Genomic DNA, 19,769 nt, shown 5'->3' on the forward strand with positions numbered 1-19,769 from the left:
ACAACATGGCAAGTTATTGTGACTACAGGAACACTCTTAGGTGTATATTCTTGTATCCATGCCATTCAAGGATAATTTCAAACATCTGAAAATCAAACACAAAAAGTAATAACATGATAATAATAATAATAATAATAATAATAATAATAAAATAATAATAATAATAAAAAATATTGGTAATTACAAGAAAGATAAAATAAGACAGTATGTGAGACAAAAAAGAACAAAAAGTACAGAACACGTTATATGAACTTTTCCCACTCTCCCCCCATCCCTCTACCCTCGTATGGCTCTCAATCTCCGTACATTCATATATCTAGACAGTTTATATTTAAACTTATTTATAGAAACTCTTGTGTACAGGAATCAACACACTTCACGGTAAAACCACATCATAAATTCTGTCTTTTTCACTTTTTTTCCAAGTTTTGTTTTTGTTGGCTCACAACTTTACTGTGTAGCTCACCCTCTCTGCTCTCATTAACCTAATTCCCAGCAGCAGCAGGCAACAAAGGCAGAAATAATCTCTGATAAACACACAGTACTCCTGTGACAATCAGTGGATATCAAGCTGGCGAAGATAATGGAACATTTAGCTGAAGCCAGATATTTGGTTTGGTAGTAGTTTGCAAAGAAGACAAACACTTGCCGTGTACTCAGCACATAGAATCAAAGCTAATAAAAATACTCGCTTGAGGCCATACATTACTGAACATTGGTTTCAAATCTTCAAAAGAGTTCACCTTCAGTGTGTTCAATATTGATTAATTTGCTTATAAACTCTTTTTATTTTTTAATACCTTCATTATTCATCCTTAGTGTTGTACAAGGCTGCAAGGCTGTATGTTGTACCTGTAGCTCCATGGGTGTTTTGTAGGTGCTCTGGTCTCTACCGCAGGGCTCAGTTGTACTATTATGTATTTGTTTTTATAAATATATGCATATATTTTTACATATAAAAGCAATGTTGCTTGGTGCCTATGTCTGTTTTCAGTTAAATCACTTTTCACTTTTCATGGAGGAATTTCTGTTTCAAATCTAGCTAATCTTGTTATGAGAAACGTTCAGGGCTCCATCTGCTGCATATAAAATATTACTCCCTAAATTTTCTGTTCTGTTTTATACATTTTAATATTACAATTAGGTCAGTAACCATGCAAAGCAAGCAAAATGACTTGCTTTGAGGTCATGGTAAGGAAGGCTAAGTATTTGGGAAATTATTATAAGTCACTCTTATGTCCAGTGTGCAGGTGTGCATACACATGAATGCCAGCATTATTTAGAGCTCTAGCCAAAGCAGGTTAATTGTTTTTTCATTAGTAGAGATAACCAAGATTTGCTTCAGAGCTTTTTAATCAGGGGTTTCTTATTTCCTGTGCCACTTTAACTCTCTCTATCTCTCTCTGTCTCCCTCTTTCACTCATTTACACACAAACACACTAACACAGACTCTTTATTTTTATTAGGTACACTTGCTAAATTGCTTGTTGGCAATCATGTCACATGATAATAACCCCAATAGCTATCAGAATAGGGGAAAAGGGTGATTACTACTGGGAAAAATCTGGGGGTTTTCTTATATAAGCATCTCCAAGGTTTGCAGAAATTGGTCTGTAAAAGAGAAAACATCCAGTCAGTGGCAACTGTGCGCAAAAGTGCCTTGTTGATACCAGAAATCGGAGGAAAATAGCCAGACTGCTTTGATCTGATAGGAAGGCAATAGTAACTCAAATAATGCATCATTGCAATCACGGTATGCAGACACAACCTTGCAGCAGATGTAGTACAGAAGCAGGACTAAACTGACTGCTACCATTGTTGGTTAAGAACACGAAACTGAGCTTACAATTCACAGGGGCTCAGCAACATTGAACCATAGAAGACTGGAAAAATGTTGCCTTGTCTGACGAGTCTTGATTTTTGACCCAGTATTTGGATACAAGAATCTAAATTTTATATAAACAACATAAAAGCATAAATCCATTCTGCCTTGAATGAATGATTCAGGCTGGTGGCGGTGTAGTGGGGTTTCTCTGCATACTTTGGGCCCATTAGTACCAACTGAGAATTGTTTGCCTGAGTACTGTTCCTGGCAATGTCTCTTCCTTTATAATGCTGTGTCTTGTCTTCTGTTAGTTATTTCCAGTAGCATACTGCACCATGTCACAAACCTTAAATCATTTTAAAAAGATTTCTTGAACATGACAGTGAGCTCAGGGTGTTCAAATGGCCTGCACAGTCCAACAGGGCACCTGTGGGATGTGGTGAAATAAGAGAATTACTTTGTGACTCTGCAGTTGATAAATCTGCAGCGACTGTGTAATGGCATCCTGTCAATATGGACCAAAATCTCCAACAAAGTGTACCAAATAAAGTGACCAGTGAGTGAGTGCATCGTGTAGTTGTTGTCATGTAATTAGATCCTTGCATAAACTTGTTGTAGTGATTTATGTCTGATTTTATGACAGCAAATCTTATGTAATGGAATTTAAAAAAAATCTAAGAAAAAGGGATAAAACCTGTGGTTTAAATGGGTTTATACTAAGCCAAGCCAGCATGTTGTCTATTAGACTGATAGTGGTATAATATAAAATCACTGTCAGAACCAATTCAGCTATCAGTCTCGCTTGGTGAAACATAAGTAACAAATTTCAACTGCTATAAAAACAGAACAGAAATTTATGAACAGGACTTAAAGCAATTTAAAAATAAAAAAAACTACAGTGAATTAGTGTGTAGAGACAGTTCTGTTGTTATTGGCTAAATGCAATTACAGTGGTCTCTCAACTGGATCTAACTGAGCTTTGTAGTAACAGGAACATCAAATTTATGATAATAACAACACAGAAGTATTCAGTTTTCTCTGGTGGGTTCTGTGTAACCCACACATACTGTGCATTATAGAATTCACCTGTTTGTCCATTCATGTTCATGTTTACTTCTGGGTGTAATTCCTTTTTAAGACTGTATAAATCAAATTCCACATATCTACTGTGACAGTGAAGTCGGAGGTGAATGAGTTTGTTGTTGGTAAATCAGTTGTCAAGACAGTGGCCCTTTGCTAATAAGCCACATTCTAAATTGGACCAGGAGTGCTATTGATTCCATCACTTATAGCGCTGAAGAGGGCAGAAGGACACTTTACCTTTCGTGCAGAAGGAAAGTAATTGGCTCCGCTAACCTTGCAGAGAGGTTGGAGAGAATAGGAGGCAGAGCTAGATAGAGGGTCACATACAGAGGTGAGATGGGCATAGACACTAAGAGAAGGAAAAACACAGTTTTTTGCACAAATTCCTATAGAAGTTTCCTTGATTCCCAGTGGACAGTCATTGCTTAATCAGTGATTCTGTTCATAACTTTTATGGTTGGAGTTTCAAGGCCTAGTAAAAGTGAAACAAGGTTTCAGGTTCAGTGGCTTCAGGAAGATGTGATCCTGTGGCTCATCAAGTGGTGACCTCCGGTTCATGCTGGGGCAGTTTGCAACTAGGTGTGAAGCAGCTGGGATGAGCAGCTACAGGTCTGACACCATGGTTCCCAGCTAGAAAAGACTGGAGTGCCTACTTCAGTCACAGAGAGGTTGAAATATGTACATGTGCAGCTTATACAGTGACATGTATGCTGCACTGGCCTGCTGTAGTGAAAATCTGAGCATTAAGGCGATGTTGTCAGTATACAATATACTCTAATACCCTGACCTATGCTCACGAGTTGTGGTAAGTGATCAAAAGAATACGATCACAGACTTGGAGGACACTCAATGTAGATCCAGGGCATTAAAGGTGCACTCACACTAGTCACACTAGTTCTTCATCGTTACTCTCCAAATGGCCTTGGCTCCTTCCTTAACAATCTGAGCCTAAAAATGCAGGCATTTTTTTCCCCAGCATCTCAGCTTGGTTCAAATTTTAAGCTTTTGTGGCTTAAATGTAGATGCATTAAAACACTTTGCTCCCAAATATTTGTTTAGTGGTTTTTACAGAGGCAGCTGTCATTGAGGAAGAATTGAAGATCTGCACCGAGGCATGGAGAGTGATCACACTGCATACATACTCTGCCAACTGTGAATTGGGAATGGCACATGGTGATCACACTAGTGTTTTGTGGCTTCCCTAAAACACACATCAATTCATGCTCATATGTTTGATATTTAAACATTTTTGTGTATTTTTTATTTTCCAAACCAAATTAATTGAGATGGATATTGAACCTTTTATGATCATAAGCAGGCATTATATTGCTGTGCACATTATTGAACTGACATAGTTTTATTTTATGGCCAGAGCTATCATACCCTACATTTCCACAGTTGGATTTCCATGGAGGACTGTTGTCCTATCCACATTTATGGTACAGGATCAAGAGAGACAATTTAATTTTGCAAGGATGAATTCCCTTAAATCAAGTCTTCCCTCGCGTTGGTGAAGGTTCTCAGTCATCCAGGTCATTATAGTCATTGTAGTCTAAGGAGCTTGGAAAGAAAAGCATCTGGACTTTTTAACGACACCAGCTGTCTTCCATCTATATTCCAGTTTTGAGATCCCACTCACATGTTGGACCATTTGACCTCAGTAAGTCACACGATAGGGCGGTGCAAGGTGTGGCAATGGGTTCACTTTGGCTCATGTGATTAGGCAGAGGATCAAGAGTGGATCCACATCCCTCTTAGGGAAACTCCCAGATTTTAAGGACTTAAAAATCTGGGACTCTCCACCAATTGCTCTTAGAACTGAAGAAGCTTCTCGGATGAGAGGTGAAACGTCTTCAAGAAACGTCCAGATGCTTTTCTTTCCAAGACTTCCTTCATGTCCCTCATCCTACATGTTTGCTGCAGTATTTAGAATTTGACAGCTATATGCATTAGATTTCATGGCTATAAGAAAAAAAAGTAGTGATTGGGACCCCTAGTAACATTTAAATATCAGAATAATGAGACCACTTGTTTTAGCAAAGCGTCATGTTTACATCGAAATCTATATTTATGTTTCTCAAAGCAACATCTCATATTCAAATGTCAGACCCCCGTTAAGCCTTTAACTGAAAAAACCCAAACAAAAAATTATTATTCAGGTGGTTTAATGATGTTCTGATAACTTTTTCTTAAACATTCAGCTTGTTTGGTGCATGATTTTCGTTCCCTTTGCTCCGTATTGTGTTTACTGATGTGCGCCTAAATGACTCTTTCTCCTTAGCACCTGTGAATGCTTCTCTTTATCCATTACAGGAATGATTATGCCTGTTATCGTTGCCCCTAATACTTGACTCGTATCATTAAAAACTGCAAGCTCCAAACTAGGAGGAGCCTTTGACTTGAAAACCAAATGTTTTTGTTGATGGTACCAGATTTTTAAGATGTGTTTTCACAGAAAAAGCCACTTTTGAGCTGGAAATGCAGCTGGCAGTGTGTACTGCTGGTTATTTATCTTCTTAGATCTCAGCTTTGCTGTCTGTTTCCAAGGTTACTTCTGCACATGAAGCGCAAACAGAGCCACACTCCTTTATGGACTTTATGGCATTCATCCAACTGTGTGCTAGCCTATATTGCTGCATTAAAACAAGCCACAAAAGTAAAGAAGAGATTGTCAACTGTCTTGCAAACAAACAAAAGAAACAGCGGGACGAGAGAAGCCTTTGCTAGACTTCATTTCCAGAAAGTACATGAAAATTATTGTCTTTTATTTCAGTTCAGTCACTCAATTCAAATTATTTACTCACTGAAGATTTTTTGTTTACTTAAGCTGGAAGAAAGGTTTCAAGTTTCGCCTCTTTGTCAGGTAAAAGCCTGGATTTAGACTGTGTATCTATTCCTTATAATGAAAAAACAAAAGCTTAAGCTAGGTCATTTGACTCTAATTTTCTTTTTACTGAATTCCCGCCAGTATCCCATCACTTTTCTTGTCTCCTCAGACCAAAAATGTTGAAGCAGGTGAACCTCAAAGTCCTTCAAGGTTAGGGATTAAAAGCAATTCTAACAGATACTATCAAGATGTCAGTTAAATGCTAGCACTGAGTTCTTGCTGCTTTGTTCTCTGACTGCATTTCAGGCTTTCATTTCAAGTAAACCTCAAGACTTCAACTGTCAGCGTTCAACTTTTCATTCCTGTTTTTGTTCTCTTTATCTAAGGCTTTCACTACAAAACCTCTTTCACTTTCCTCCTCCCTTAAACCATAAGTCTTCCTTGGTCCCTCATCTCCCTGTGCTTGCTGCAGTGCCTGTCCAGTTAAATAATTTAATTTAGCAGGCTATATACCTTATATGTCACTGCTGCAGATGTTAAAAACATTATCTAAACAGGTGGCGCGCCAGATAGAAATAATGCCCCTTAGCTAGGTGTGTGTGTGAGATACTGCAGCTGACAGATTAATGTGCTGGATCCCCCAGCTGCCCCACCCAACATTCATGTTCTTAAAATACTTTTCGCCTTTGCAAGATTGCTATAGTTTTTCTAGTGAGTAATGCAGGGTGTGAGAGAAGGTTTTCTACTTTAAAGCTTGTAAAATAAATCACCTTTTGTTTTCTTTGTTTTCTTAGAAGAGATAATAAATAGTTTTGAACAGGGGCGATTCTAGCCCATTTTTGGGGGTGCTGAAGCACCCCCAAAATGAACCAAAGCACCCCCAAAGATTTCCTACTTTTTTTGAAAATATTTGCTGTTTGTGGGACACACTACTAAAAATATAAAAAGCATACAGTACTTAATTGAGATGGAACATTTTAACAACAAAAGTATAGATAACCCCTCCCCCCTCCCAAAATGGTTTGTTCCAGCTCGCCTCTCCCCTGCTCTGGCTCTAGCGCTGTTGCTGCCAGAGCGATAGTGGCTGAGACGCAGCGGAGCGGAGGTGCCTGGCTTAAAACAGGACATATTAGCTGCATTTAACTTTCAGTTACTCTTTATATAGTTAGGTAGGAGTCAGGCCATGTTTCTTTTTAGCTGAAAAACATTACACCCAGGTAAACTGCAGTGTTGAAAACTTGTTTTCCGACGATGTTTACTACCCTACAATCCGTCCTGCTCTGTAGTAAAATCAGCAATATTTGACTGTCCTGTTGATCTCATTGAAATGTATACAGCCTATTTAAAATCTAAAACTTAACATTGTCCGTAGTCTACTGTTGTTACCACTGTTGCTACAACAGTTTGAAATGTAATGAGAGAAACTGGTTATTTTGTCATATGTGCTGATATTGAACCCAAGGTACTAACTAGCTAACTCAGCGGTCCCCAACCTTTTTTGCGCCACGGACCGGTTTATGCCCGACATTATTTTCACGGACCGGCCTTTAAGGTGTCGTGGATAAATACAACAAAATAAAACTAGTACCGGTACCGAAAAAAAGAAGATTTATTCATAACACACGTGAAAAGACCCAGGAAAACCGAGTTAACGATAAAAACGATAACAAAATAACGCTGAAAACCAATAAAACCCTGAAAACCATACATTTCACACCTGAGCCTCAACTCTCGCGGCCCGGTACCAAACGACTAACGGACCGGTACAGGTCCGAGGCCCGGGGATTGGGGACCGATGAGCTAACTGACCGGATGCCCATTAACCTTATAACTCCTATTGTGTGCGTGTGTGTGTGCACAGAGAGACAGCCAGGTTCATAATGGAACTGAGATAGTTTTTTCAAAAGAAGGAGCCACATTCAGGTAAAAGTGTAAGATCAAATGATCCATCAATAAAGGATAATTGCCTTTTGGTTGAAAGTACGCTGAGAGAGGACTTTTTTTATTAGCGATCTTAATAGTATTTTTTAAAATCTAATTGAATACAATCTATTTGTGTGTGATTGTCAGTCCAAAGATGGAGAGAGGAAAGAGGGGAACATGAGGAGAAAGTACAAGGTCAGGAAGAACCAGGTAAGAAAACAGACAAGGAGTACTAACAGGCAAAACAGAAACTGTTAAACTGGCAAAGAAAAAAAACAAAACTAATTTTACTCATACAATCTAGATGTTGTGTTCTCCCTATATTGAAGCTGCTATACAGAATCTGCAAAACAAACTGGGTCTTCAGCCCTGGCACTGCATTACCGTATTGAGCTTCAGTCAGAGGAAGTCACGGTTGCCAAAAACCTTTTGAAGCTCAAGAGTGAGGCTGGTGGCATTCCAGATATGTTAACATTGTACAATCTTCTAGATAATCAGATCTTCCTCACACTGAATACTGTTATTCAGGTTGCCCTAACAAACCCAGTTAGCAGCTGTAGCTGTGAGAGGTCTTTTAGTGTCTTGAGTCAGCTCCATACCTGGCTGAGAAGGACCATGGGTCAAAGCAGACTCCAGCACCTGGCTGTGATGTCAGTTGAGAAAGAGATGCTTGAGAGACTTGACCACCAAAATGTGATAAACAGATTTGCCAACCTCAAGCTGAGGCGAGCGACATAGGATAAAAGAAAAGAAAAAATCTGCAGAGCCATAGTAGTATCTGCAATAAAGATCTTTTCATACATTGTATACCTTGTACCATAGGCCAAGGTGTCTCAGTTTTCTAATTTTTTAATAATATTTTGTACATTTCAAGGCCTCTATTTTTGGAGTGTATTTTTATGTATCTGTATTATATTATACATACACTTTAAAAGTGAATCTCTGTCCAGAAAAATGCACTCAGTTTACTTTTTACTCACTATGAGCATCATTTTCATCATCAGTTTTTTTTTTAATTCCAATCCATTCTTCTTTAGCAGCCTTTAAATAACCTTTATCAGATTTAATGTTTTTTTTACAGACTTTTCAAAAAAGTGTTTTGCTTTTCTTTCACAAATGTGGGGATTAAATTGTGTTAAAATGTACAAAACAGTGATGTCATGTCACGAGGACCCAGGCACAGAGAGACTTGATGAATTTAAGAATCTTATCTTAATAAAGAAATTTGCAGACTTGCACAGAGAGGGTAAAATTCTGATGACTGATAATGGAGATGACAACAGACAACAGACGATGAGGACAAGGAGGAAGAGGGGTTTAAATGCACCAAGGAGACAGTCAGAGGGAACTTGGGACAACTGGAGACATTTAGGGATGCAGGGACTAACAGAGATGGGGAAGAAGTCTCATCATGATGAGTAAAGCTTACCTTGCCTGGATGGGCAGCTCTCTGGGTGCTCAGCAAAGCTCTGATCCTAGAATCGCCCCTGGTTTTGAATTGCTTTTTCATGGATATTTTGTTGGTTCCATTGACATTTATGGAATTTTCACATACTTCTCTGAACTCATCCATGTAAAATTTTCTAGATCTGCCACTGGCCACAGATTAAACCATGTCACTGTGACACAAGTCAGCTTTTCCTGTAAAAATGTCCTGGATATTTCCCTCTCTGTGCACTCTGGAAGTAGATGAAGGTGTAATATGTGTGGTCATGCTTGCATAGAAATTAAGTTTAGTTGATGATGTAGTCAGCACCATCATTTCATAAAGAAAATTCAATATACCATGTACCAAGCATATGCACAGGTTTATGCCTATATGTACAATCTTGAGAATTCATCACCAAGTAAGCCAGATAGACCAATATCAGACTAAGAAGTCAGGTTCCATTACTGTATCCCTCATTTTTCCTGAGTGACCTCGTTAGCTGTTGATCCATCACCATGTGGCACCACCTGTGGCTCAGCACACAGGATTTTTCTGCTGCTTCCGTCAAGTGGAGTCACAAGACAAGTAGGCAAAATCATTTGTAACCATTCTTCAACTGTGGGATTATCCTGTGTAATCCTTAGAAAGCTGTACAGAGAGACAGGGGTGGAGGTGGGAGGGTACTAAAGAAGATTCCTTGTCACCTTTTGATCAAACACTCCAGGGGCAACATTTGTAAAAATAAATAAGCAAATAAATAAAAATTATATATATATATATATATACATATACATATATATATATATATATATATATATATATATATATATATATATATATATATCTCCAGTGGATCTGCGTTCGACTAGTCCGCTTAGGCTGCACTGTCGAGTGCAGATTCACTGAGTGCAGCACAAGCTAGCAAGACAGCAGCTAAGCTTGTTGCAACATGGCAACTGCCTCAACGCTACCCAAAATTGAACCCCCCCCCCCCCCCCCCCCCCATTCAGATCTGGTGTTTGGCACTATTTTGGTTTTCATGTGACGTATGACCCTGATGGTAAGCGTGTCATGGACAAAAGTAAAACAGTATGTCAGATGTGCCACGCAATGCTCAATTGGTGGGAACTAGTGCGTTAGCGCAGTTAGCTCGTTAACGTGTTGACGCCGTCCAGCCCCACGCACGGGCGTTCCGCGGTAACTTGTTAACAGAGATTTGCCGCATTATGGCATTAACGTCATTTTAACGAGATTAAGGCTGACAGCACTAGTGGGAACACAACGAATATGACTGCCATTTACCCCGACATCATCCTAGTGCAAAGACAGGTGGAAGCAGACAAAAACAACAAACGCACATGCTACAAACTTTACCCGAGTCATTTAGACAGCCATTAGCACATGATTCTCCATATGTTTAATATGCTGCTGAGAATATACCCCAGAAGAAGCGTATAGTATAGCTTTTATTTTGGAAAGAGAATTTTTTCTGTAATAAACTCTCTTTTCCAAAGATGAGGGATTTCTCGATCAGCAGTTTCAGCAACATTACATTTAAAAATGTAATGTTAAAATATATATTTGAGTTAAATGAGTTAAAATATATATTTATAATTTTAATAAATGACAAATTAAAAAGGCATGAACATTTCTTTGTATTGAAAAAATATCGAACCGTGACACCAAAGTATTGAACCAAACCGTGGATTTTGTGTATCGTTGCACCCCTACTATATGTATATATATTTATTTATTTATTTATTTTATGGATATATATATTTATTTATTTTATGGATATATAATTATGAAATCTCACACAGATATTGTCTTATCTCTGAGCAAACTCTAGACTTGATATGACTGATCTTCAGGCTGGTTTTGTGGGGGTACACATTGTGGGGCACAGAGCATATGATGAACTTTGCATGACCTTTGTGAACAATCGAATTGTTGGAGCAAGGAATTCATTCCAACATGTTAGTTGTTTTCAGATAAAAACAGGATGTGGTATATAATACTATCCTATTTTTACAGTATTGAATGAGAAGAATTGACTGATCTTGCTTTATTTGCAGACACTGAAACCAAAGTCTTCACAGGGAAAGAGTTTTCAGAGAGCTGTATGATGATGAAAACTTCCTAAAAGTTTTCTTTTTTCTTCGGGTCCATGGTTATTTCTGGATGAACTCTTGTCTGTGGATCGCTGGTGCCTTCATTTCAAGTTGGGATTTATGAGTTATAAACAGGATTCATAACACCTGCCCAAGAGGGGCTTCTGTGCTCTTGCTCTTTTATGAATAGAATAGAAGGACACTGTCAGATGATTTTAATACCAAATTTTACTTTTGAGTCATAAAGTTTTCAGTTAATTTCTGTGCTTTTACTCAGATTATAAATGCATGTCTTGCTGTAAAGGATTATTTCTGTTCTGTGGTATTTCAGCCCCTGTGATTTCCTCACTTCCATTCATCAATGATGAATATGTTGAAAGCGCTTGTTTACTGCAAATTTAATGACTTCATCCGCAGTTTTGAGACTGTAATTCATCATGTTTATTAGATCTGCCGCTTCCACTTCATTAGATGCTCATTTTCTTTTTCTTTCATATCCTTTTTACTTTCCTTGTTTTGAGTCATCTTAAGAGTTAATTTAATGCAATAAAGCAGTAATGATCAAATAACAAGGGCTGGCATTTTAGAGTTGAAAACAGCATTCTTTCTCCAATAATTACATATTAAACTCAGGATCAGCACTAACATTTGTGGATCAATATCTCACTGTACATCCACACACAAATATGCAATACATGCAATGTCACTGTCAATTACAGATCTATACTAAGATTATACAGGAAATGGGAAATGATGGCTATGTCAATGGTTATTACTTGTCTTTGCTAAGACCTGACCTTTTTGCATTACACCCCAGAGTAATGGATGACATCAATATTTTTGGAGACCGGTAATTTTTAATAAGATAACATAAAGAACAATTATATGTCCTTTTAAGACTTCAACTACAAAATATGGCAAACAACTGAACTTTAATTGTTATCAAATACAGAATAGTTGCACAGAAATGAAACTATGAACAAGATGACTACAGGATTAAGATGACATAGAGAAAAAGACCATAGCGAGTACCTGTCAGTCACAAACATTTGTCTACAAGTCTCCAGAATGATTTGCTGTACAGCACCAGGACCTGACATGATCCATGACTGCTCACTGAGTAGTCCCTGGTAAAAGCATTCTATGAATGCATGAAAGGACAAGTAACTGGTTCCCATCCAGACTGGCTAACAGAGGGCATACCACAAGGGTATGACACCATGACACTACTGGCCAATTATCTGCCTCTCCACAGCATGCAAGCTTCTCTCAGGTGTTATAGCAACCAAGCTGAGTAGGCACATGAGTCATTACATGAACGCAACTCAGAAGGGCATTAAAAATATTACCAGAGGATAAAAAACACCTTGGTTGATAGAGCAGTACTCTGGAACTCTAAGAGAAGGTAGGTCAACTTGAGCATCGTCTCATATATACTATATATACGATATACTATTGATAGATAGAAAAAGTGGCTGACATCAAGAAATCCTACCAATAGCCCAAAGAACAAAAAAGGGCAGTCTAAAGGACAGCACAGAGGCTCACATGAACAGGCTCTCAGCACCAGATTCTACCATCTACCCACATAACAGCAGGATGTGAAATCATAGTTGGGGCAGTGTACACTGAGACACACAAGAAAGTATTTGAAACACCCCAGAAAGTTTATTCTTTTCATCTGGATGTTGCATTTTTTACTGCGAGAAACATTTCATCACCCATCCCAGTGACTTTAATCTGGAACCTGTAGGAGATATCGATTAAATGTTTTAAAGTTCAGATGGGAGACCTAAGATGCCAAAGGTAGTCAAGAACAAGAGGGCTAAGATCCTGCAGGGCTTCAATTTTAGACAGACAAGCAGCTGCTAGCTAACCAACTAGGCATAATTGCAGTTGACAAGGTGCAGAAGACTCCAATCATTACAGATGAGGCAATCGCAGTGGACAGCAACATTAGGAAGAACGAGCATGACAAAATACAGAAGGAGGCTGAATGAACAATTGGTGATATCCAAAAGCTGTGGAATGTAAAATCATGAGTGGGTCTGGTGGCAATAGGAGCCGTAAAAATGGCTTTGGCAAATTCCAGGTAGAACAACAGAGTTCACATGGTTTCATTTAAAATACAGTGGACTTGTCATTGTCCCGACTTACGAAATTAATTCGTTCCCGAGGGTCTCGTTTGGCTCTCGGCGAAGGCAGTCGCACTTTTCTCCTCTCCTCCTTCCCCTTATCTTCCCTGCTTAGCCTCTTGTGTCCTTGTCTTGTGTGTATTACTTTCCCTGGAACACTCTCTCACAGTCTGTTCTCTAAAACCTAAAAGAGAATTATGGATTTGATCAACTGGTCTCTCAATGCTATTGAGACCATTTTCTCAATGAGAAGTCTGGGCTCAGGAGAGCCCAAGTGCCCTGGAGGGACTTTCCCTGCCGGATACACGATGGACGGGTGGCAGAAATGGAGGATCGTGTGCCTGGCGGGACTGTCGATCGAGGACGCTGAAGATATCTACCTATTCGGAACCATGATAACCGGGTTCTTGCTGATCGGAGCTGGCTTGGCCCTGGCTTATCGGAGAATTAAGAAAGCGGAACCGGCTGTTCAAACTGCCACACTGCATGTGGTGAATAAAATTTAAACTTGAACTTTCGTAAGTCTAAAATTTAGAAAAAAGTCGAAGCACCCATCGCGCCTTTTGAGTGAGGCGATGCTGAACGATAGGCTATAGGCTAATTGCTAACTAGAACAACAATAAGTCGTTCAAGTGGAACAGCGAAGCGCAACTACAAAAGCCAAGGGGTTGTCACATGATTCAGAAGGCATTGTGGGCATTCTGATCATTCTGGGCTCGCCCAATCAGAGCCAGCGGATTTCGTAACACGGGCATTTTGCTGAAACACGGGCAGAAATATTGCTGTTCAGTGCCTTTGTAACTTGAATTTTTCGTTTAACGGGGTATTCATAAGTCGGGGTTCCACTGTACACTATGCTGATGTACAGAGGCATTTTTTAATTATGTCATTGTCCGAATACTAATGGACCAAGTTGTAGCATGTTCATATGGCCATTAGTTCAGTAGCTCTTTTTTCTTTCATCAAACACAAAAGGAAAATGCCTGTACAAAAGGAAAGGTTGACTTAATGGTGGCGGTAGCTGAAAAGTCAGGAGATTTAAATTATGACAGTCCAGCCTACATTAATGCACACAGTGTAATGACTGTCTTCAGGTCTGTATCCTCATCCAGGAAATGTCTAAGCCTATTGTCTGGCCTTTGTTTTGAGGGTGAGAGTGAACATGTATATTTAAGTGCTTGTGTCAATGTAATATTTGTGTGCAGATGTGTGTGCTTTCAGAAGTATAGACATGCACATATGCATGCTGTGTGTGTGCTGCCACATCAAGACTACGCCTCAATAGACAGGCTACATACAGCTATTTACCCAAGGGTCAAATTAATTTAGGAGATTAAGAAGCTAATAAGCAAGGCTTGCTGCAATTAATGACTAAGTAGAGATTGCTTCAATGAATGACTTTATGTATATTACATTGACTCCAAGGCCCACAAAGCAGAGATGGATTAAACTGCAAATTATTACCATTGAAAAGATAAATAGGATGCAGGCATAAATTACTGATACGTGTTTGTGCACGTGTGTGTGTGTGTGTGTGTCACTGCAGAGCTCTTCTATGAGGACAGCAGTATGCTTTCTATGAAACATATCTATTAGGATTTTTTTTTTTAAAGTAAACATAACAGAGAGGTATACAGCAGTATTTTGAAAACTGTTTTAAAAAAATGAATGATGTACTCTGTTTAGCCTGTTTTGCATAGATACTGTAAACTTGTGCAAAATATCATCATGTTATTTGAGTAGTGGTTCCCAATTGCTTTCACATGGTAAACCATCATAGTCTTGCACGATTGCTCCAAGTACACCTTCTTCAACACAAAAGTGACTATTATTTATCAAACAGAAAGTGTCAACGTGTCCACTTATCTGTCGGTTTTTAGGCCATTCGATTTAACTGTTTTAATAGTTTGCATCTTCATCTGCAAATTCCCCTTTATCCATACAGTTAGTTAACAGATTAAGCCATTAAACCCTTAGTCACATTTTAAAATAATATTTTATTTGTGCATTGTCTTTGGCTGTGATATTTAACAAAAAGTAAATATATAATTTGACATATGCATTACTCATCATTTTATGTAAATCTGGCATAACACTAGGTTTAAAATAATCATTTAAATAATACATTAATGTGTATATCATATTCATAATCAGCTGAAATCAAACAGGAGCATGAGTTTCGAGACTGTTAGACATTCTTTCCTCTTGCATGTATGGCATATTCTCAGTTTAAAAAAGTACAACTTTTCTAATTGTATTGCTCAGTAATCTCAAACATTAGCTATTTCAAAACATGGCTCTCTTGGTATTTCTCTGATTTTTGACAAAGAATTGACTCCAATTGCATAATTTAAATTATATTAACCCAATAATACACAACCCGAAGGAGCCCATTTCCATAAATAGAAGCTTTGAAGTGAACTAAATGTGGCATCTGCTTTTTTTATTTTTAAAATAAACTGGTAAAATTGGTAAAAACAAACAAACACAGCATTAACAGGTTTGTCTGCATCGCACAGTTTGTGACACCAGGAACATAAAAGGTGATTCAGAAAGGTTGCAATATCTATTTTTAACAGGAAGCACAAAGTCTAATTAAACCTTTGGGTTTATTAAACTTTTAATTTAAAAAAAAAAGTAGCCTTTAATTGGAAGCCTATTCTGATCACAGTGAGCACTTTAATCTTGTTATTGTTCCAATGTTTCACTGTTAATTTGCAGATGACATTTTCAATGTTATCTAATTTTTTTCATATCTGTTGCAAAGTAATAGCTGCCTTTCACCTTGTAATACTAAGACATCTCACAGCCAACATTAATGTTACAAAAGCAACTGCAACCTACATCTCTAATAAACAACTTTCTTCATATCTGGGTTGAGGAAATTCTGCCAACCTTCCATTCTCTTCATTATCTTGTTTTAGAGGTTTATGGTTTAACATTTGAAGGAGGAGCAGAATAGAAAGAAAGTGACTGAAATGAGCTCCCCACTCCTAGGGTCTACCATTGTTTGATTGTGGGTAGTAAATCAGACACCCAACTAAAACACAATTTTAAATGCAATGATTGCATGGCCAAAGACAAAAAAGCCATTGAGCAAGAGAAAAGTGACCTACCATGGGTTTAAATGGATTTAACTGCAGATCTCATACTATCCCTAAGAGTAAGTCCATATAGCCCTCAGAGAAACCTTATTTCTGCCTTTTTTGTCCACTGTCTTATTTCTGTTACCACATAAATACATACTAAATATCAATGGTACTAAAAGTAGCTGTGCATAATGTTACATCTGTGAAATGGTTATTAGTAAAATTTTCACCAATGGATAACAATTTATTTGTGAAGAAATTCATAAATAGTTCATGTTAAAGGAATGCTTACCTCAACAGAGCTCTGACTTTTTTCATCCTGGCTACAGCGCTGAAGTTCTTATTTTGAAAATTAAGATGTTCTGCCTTTACAACACACTTTTTATAGAGCAACAAGCTATTTTTCCACACTAAATAAAATGTGACACTTTGATACAATGTAAAGTAGTCAGTGTACAGCTTGTATAACAGTGTAAATTTGATGTCACCTCAAATAACTCAACATACAGCTATTTATGTCTAAACCGCTGGCAACAAAAGCAACAAAACTTTACATTGTAAGTGTTATACCTTCAATGTTGTCCCATGAACCTATCTGGTCGTTAAGTGATGACGTGACGAATCCTACTTCCGGGCCTAAAGTAGTCTGCGTTTAATATGGCTTTTGTGTTGTTAACATGTTTAATGTTTTGTATTTTCTTCTATTTAATCTCAAAAAGCTCCTAAAACAGTCAGTGATCACTGTTGACCTCCCTCGGCTTTTATTACCACTAATCATTTATTTAAGATCAGTTTTTAAAACCTTAGGATGTAACTACAGCCCAGCCCATGCAGCAGTATATGAGTGACTAACCTCGTATTGTTGATGGATTATCTCTTTTGTTCTCCTGGCTGAAGTTTGGTCCTTTTACAGCATCCTGCCATGTGATTACATTTGTTCCTGACCACCGAGAACACTCACGTTAACTTTTATCGAGTGGAAAAAAAGTTAGCTTGTTTATATTATGCTAACATAGCTGTGTCGCTAGCACATCATTATATACCAGCTAGCCAAGCTTCAGTAACCCTACAAACCACACTGCTGTTTAGTTTTCTGTCTTCATTTATGTTGGAAGTGATAACAGAGCTGTATGTTTTAATTTGTTTCCAAAACCCCGCAGTCAGGACATGCTATATTGTATTTAGATAGAAGCTAGCGAGCTAACTTCCTGCTAACTTCTAACTCCGTTAAATGTCATAAATTCCGTTTTCATGGATGCCTGGATGTTAAACTCAATTGTTACACCTGGTAGAGCAGAACGCTGATCATTTTATTAACGATGAAAGACTTTAGACAGTTTTTCAACTCTCAGTAATGCCACAGTGATCGTTTGATATATGGACCTGCAGCGGAGTTTAGGCCCAGACACGGCTAGTGACGTCAGACTTAACAACCGGATAGCAAAATATTTACAAAAATGTGAGATCCTGTATATCTATATCTATATATCTATATATATCTATTGTGAAACTCAATTTCCTCTCCATGTTACGAGTTATCAACTTTAAGCATGTTTCAGAGTTATGCCAGAGAGTCAAGTGTTGATTGACCAGTAATTGGGCTTAAGTCTCCTTTTATTACCTCACCAAAGCCATAGAAACAATACACTACCAGTCTCAGACTTTCATTTTTTCACCACTAGTGAAGCCCCCTGAGTATTTGAAAACGCCACTTAAAGTAGTAACTCAGTTCTAAGCCCAACTGGGCAACTTACCTTCTTCTGTCTGACAACTATGGCATCAGTTTGGAGGTTGTATTGTTCATTCTATCTGCTCAATTAGGCTTCAGACCACAGTGCGAGCTGGAGACCACCACTCAATGAAGCTAGTCTGCCAACTCGGAGACCCTGGTGTGAGTTTCATGCAGTGTTGCACAGGAATGTCATCACAGAGAGCTGAACAACATCAGCTTAACGGGTTAACAAAAGGCAGACTATATGTAGAAGGAGGGATGGAGATATAAGATCTTGGGATCTAGCATCTTGTAATCACTTGGTTAACACAGCTGTTTATTTCAGATGGGATTTAGGGACCAATTACTAGACAAGCGTGATACCAACACTAGTAGAAACTATGGTAGCCTAGAGTAATTATTTATCAAACCTAACTTGGGCATTCTGTCATAATAAAGAGTTTTAGAACTTGCACCTAATATCTGAAGCATGTTCTGTGACATTCAGTTTCCCTGTTAATAATAATTTTTACTTTTGTGGTGCGAAAAAATAGTCCTTGCCTCTCTCTGAAGGACTGCTCTGTAGCTGGAGCAGCAAAAGTACAAACAACACAATGAATGTCATTTTATTTTACAATATATATTATTTCTGTTGACAATTCTAGCCTGTTAACTGAAAGTGATCCCCTAGGAGGAGCTGAAAAAAACATTCAAGGGACAGGGGATGTCTAAACAACCTTTCTTAGCCTTCTAGTGTGTGAATGTGTGTGTGAATGGGTGGATGACAGGTTGTGTAAAGCGCTTTGGGGTCCTTAGGGACTAGAAAAGCGCTGTACAAATACAGGACATTCACCATTTTTATTTTTCTACCAATGCAACTTGACATAAGCTTCAGAAAATCAATGAATGGGTGGATGGATGGTTCCATAACACCTTGTGCACGCTGTCTCGTCAGGTCAGCTGGCCAGTTAATAAATAGTTTCTAGAAGTGGGATCACCATTCGGTAAAAATATCAACACAGGATACACTTACAGACCCTCTCTTTGACCTTGTGGAAAAAGATTGTTGTCACTGCTCTTATCTGAGGCAACTTAAAGAGATATTCTTGATGATAACACACCACAGGGTAGTTCCCATTTCAAGGGCTGTAGAATGGATATGTAACAATGCCTTTGCTAAACATTTGAAAAGCAACATTGGCATTGTGAGCAGGTTAGCATGCTTATTAGCATACTGAGATGACAGCTACAACACTTTTTTCATAACAAATCCATTTACAAACTAGAATGGATCTGCAAATAAAGATGACTGCTCCCCTCCATCAGCTTTTCTCCTAACTGCATTGTCAGAGATCCATACTCCATATCTACCACTGTTTGGATTAGAGTACTCACTTTATACTTGAACCACAACTTCGTTTTTAGTGCTGTTCAGTTCACAAAATAATTCTGGACCAATATTTATGGGCATAAAGGTAAAAAACGTTTTGACAGATGTCTCCACTTAAATTACACTATTTTATTGAGTGGAAACATATCCATTATGTACGGTATGGATTAATAAATGAAGGTTGGAAGTTCGGTTTCAGGAAGGGAAGCAGCTGCTAAATGCTAAAACAACGAGAGTAAAACAATC

General features: G+C 38.2%; 1 long non-coding RNA gene across 1 annotated transcript; it reads left to right on the forward strand.

Moving 5' to 3' along the window:
• Positions 1-243: 243 nt before the first annotated feature.
• Positions 244-8,669, forward strand: LOC146516290 (uncharacterized). The gene is made up of 2 exons (XR_014874352.1): positions 244-7,658; positions 7,806-8,669. It is a non-coding gene; the product is annotated as an uncharacterized LOC146516290 (long non-coding RNA).
• Positions 8,670-19,769: the final 11,100 nt, after the last annotated feature.

Source organism: Neolamprologus multifasciatus, chromosome 6, assembly GCF_963576455.1.
Source record: "Neolamprologus multifasciatus chromosome 6, fNeoMul1.2, whole genome shotgun sequence".
Lineage (NCBI taxonomy): Eukaryota > Metazoa > Chordata > Actinopteri > Cichliformes > Cichlidae > Neolamprologus > Neolamprologus multifasciatus.